A 3,795-nucleotide genomic window follows, 5' to 3' on the forward strand; every position below is an offset into this window, starting at 1 on the left:
TTTGCCTTTCCCTGATGGCTGATAACATCATTTCTAGTGCTTAGTGGCCATTTTTGTATCTTCTTTGGAGAAATGTCTGTTCAGATCCTTTGCCCATTTTTAATTGGGTTATTTTCTTTTTATTATTGAGTCATAAGAGTCCTTTAAATATTCTAGATACAAGTTTCTTATCAGATAAATGACTTGCAAATATTTTATCCCACCCTTTGAGTTGTCTTTTCATTTTCTTGATAGGGTACTTTGAAGCACAAAAGTTTTCATTTAGATGAAGTCCAATTTATCTATTTTTTCTTAATTGCTTGCGTTTTTGTTGTTATATCTAAGAAACCATTGCCAAGTCCCAAGGTCACAAAAGTTTACTCCTATGTTTTCCTGTAAAGCTTTTTATAGTTTTAGCTCTGACAGTTAGATCTTTGATACATTTTGAGTTAATTGTTGTTTATGGTGTAAGGTAGGGATTCAAATTTATTCTTTTGTATGTGCATGTCCAGTCTTCCCACCACCATTTGTTGAAAAGAGTATTCTTTCCTTCACTGAATCATCTTGGCATCCTTGCTGACAATCAATTGACCATAAATGTAGAGGGAACTTTATTTCCAGACTCTCTCATTCCATTGCTCAATATATCTGGCCTTATACCAGTACCAGGAGTTATCTTTTAATCATGGTTGCTCTGTTTTTCACCCCAGGAGGGGCTTCTGGTTGACTATTATCTTGTTATCAAATTAATCTTGGAGAGGGGAAGGGTGTAGGCAAAGAAAGGAGAGCAGGTGGTCGATTCATTGTTGTGTCTGTCTTTTCTTGTGCTGCTCTCACTTCTCCAAGACTGGGAGTTCACAGCATGGAGGGATTGTCAGTGACTTCCTCATTCATTTATCATTTCTCAGTGTATTGTGAGGCACTGAAGTTTACCTGTGTCTAATTAAGTAGCTCTATGGATTATATGTTTATATAAAATGTTACAGCTACTTGCTGACCTTTTCTGTGAAGGCCAGAGGCTGTTAGTAGTACCCTACATATTAAAACACACACATACACACACACAATGACCTTTAAGAAAAAGGTGTCATTTAGCAGTGAATGAGAGAGGGGCGAACTCCTTTCTTAAAGAAACATGCTATGGAGAAAGCATTTTGAAACACATGCTTGGAAATATTTCCATATTTATCTGGTTTTGCTGCTAAAAACATGTGCATGCACCCATTAAAACTCTCATAGCAACACACTTTTTTTTTTTTTTTTTGTTCAAAAGGGAGCTTTTATTTTTTTTCAAAAGGGAGTTTTGATTCATGCCCTCCCTGTCCTCCCCATCTCAGTAAATAACACATCTACCAAATTACTCAGATCAAAATTTAGGAGTCTTTATTTATTCCTCTCCCTCCTCCCCCAAACCCTATTCCTTAATCACTAATTCTACCACCAAAGGTCCAGCACTTCTCTGTACTTCTCCACCCTAGTCCAGGCCTACCACCTCCCACCTACCTACCACTACTCATCCATCTGAAGGAGCCCCTCCTTGCTGCATTTACTCTTTGTCACCTCACTTGGTTTCCTCCCTTCATAGTACTTATCAGAAACAATGAGTTCCTGTGCATGTTCTGAATTTGCTATTCTCTGTTTCCCCAACCCTGTGAGGGCAGGGTGCTATCTCATTCATTCCACAACACTTCTCATGGGCCTAGTATGCACTGGTTCTTGTTGTAGGTGCTGGGTGTGTGTGTGCAAAGGTGTGATGTGCAGAGAGAATGTGCAGCAGTTGGCAACACACTTTTAAAACATGGAAATGAATATTTCTACCCATTTGAAAAATTCCGAGTGAGATGTTTCATTGGATTTTTAACCCATCTGTTAGTTTGGAGAAACAACTGATGGGCATCAGGGAAAATGGAAATACACTAATTGCATTTCAACAAGAGCAGTAGTACCCTTGCAGAATTAGTGAATAGGGTTGAAAACTATCATAATTACATAGTAAGCACAGCTGATGGTGAGCTTCACCCATTTGTCTGTGCATATCTTTTTAGGGATCTTTAATGGTAGTCATTAACCAAATAACAAAATAAAATGAACATTAGAACTAGAACTTTGAAAAGATCAATAAATCAAGATGCTGAAAAATAGTGAAACAAATCCAATCACAATGCTTTTAGTAAAAATGTGATTATAAACAATATTATCAACAATAGTTTATATTTTATATATTTTTAATATAATATTGATTACATTACTAACATTAGAAATTTTAGTGAGAACCAAAGGTAATATATTATTAAATAAAATGAAATTTAAAATAGTTTAAAGTATTTATAGAATGTATAAATAAATAAATAAACCTATGGTGGGCATGGATGCTTTAAGTGTTTTTACTGATGGGAATATGCCTTCTAACAAGTTTGAGGACTGCTGGTCTAAACCTTTACATTATGATACAAATGACACTGTGAATTGCCATAAGAAGCTATAGTGCACAGCATTCTCAAACTCATCTGATCATGGACTGCTTTTTTCAAGGCACAGCTGGAGGCATGAGTGTTCCCTGAAGCCTCTTTGGGCAATGCTGTGTGATGGTCAAGAGCATGGACCTGAAGTCAGACAGAGCTGGGCTTAAATACCAGCCTCACCTCTTACTAGCTAGGTGACCTGAGCAAACTACTAGACCTCTTTGAGCCTGTTTCCTTATCTGTAAAATGGGGTTAGTAATATCCACCTCATATGGCTGTATGTACTTTTAAAAAGATAGTGCATATAAAGTGCATAAACACTCCTTGAAAAGAACCTTCTATTTTTCTGCCATACATTATGCTTCTTTAGAGATCTGCCTTACCTTTCATAACTACACTTAGCATAGTGTGTAGCACATGATAGGCATTCATAAACGAATGAAGAAATGATATAATCAGAGTTCTCTGAAACTAAAGTTTGGGAAATTTAATATATCACCAAAAACTGAAGGGAAAATATTTCTTTCTCAGCTATTTATAATTCTCCTTTTTAATGGCTAGACTATTAAACACTTACATAGATGAGTCCTCACAGTAGCTTTTGTTACTTAGGCAGTTGGTAACAATTAGTGAGTAACTAATTGTTTCCAGCTGCATCCCTTTGCTTACTCAATCAAAACAAATTTACTAGGGGCTTCCAGGAGCTAGAGGTCTAGCACACCACACCTGAGGAGAAGACAAGAGGATGAGTGGTTGTGCAAGTTCAGCCATGGGAGGATATAGTGGATTTTAGGGGATAGATGGAGGAAAAATTGAAACAGGGAAGCCATGATAGGGTTAATTTCTGGGTCTTATTCCTCTTTGCATTTCCCAATATTTTTATTCCAGTATTTTGTTAGTAGTAATGATACTACTACTACTTAATAGTGATATAAATATGAATTTAATGATAAATACCCCAAATAAGTGCAGGTCCCACATGGCCCAGTTTTGGGATTGTATTGCATTCAGAGAAAGAACTTAGCAACCAAACATGAAGGTAATTCCCATCTATATTATTCAAATTAGAACCCACAGTAGGACTTCTGGAAATTACCTCTTCCTCTGTTCCACTAGTGCGGTCGGGGTTACTGCTTCTAGGGGGAGTGGCGGCCAGTAGCCGAGCCCTCAGCTCTCGGGGCTGCTTAAAGGGTACCGGCGGCGGGGGCTCTTTCCCGGAGGCGAGGGCGAGGCGGAGGACGTGGCCAGGGTCCTCGGCGAGAGGCGTGCAAGGTGTGGAGGGCGGCGATAAGGACAAAAACACTCTTCATCCAGTAGGAGTAAGCGCCAAAGAGATTTATTCAGGGGTGATTAC

Source organism: Choloepus didactylus, chromosome 18 (assembly GCF_015220235.1).
Source record: "Choloepus didactylus isolate mChoDid1 chromosome 18, mChoDid1.pri, whole genome shotgun sequence".
NCBI classification, from domain to species: domain Eukaryota; kingdom Metazoa; phylum Chordata; class Mammalia; order Pilosa; family Megalonychidae; genus Choloepus; species Choloepus didactylus.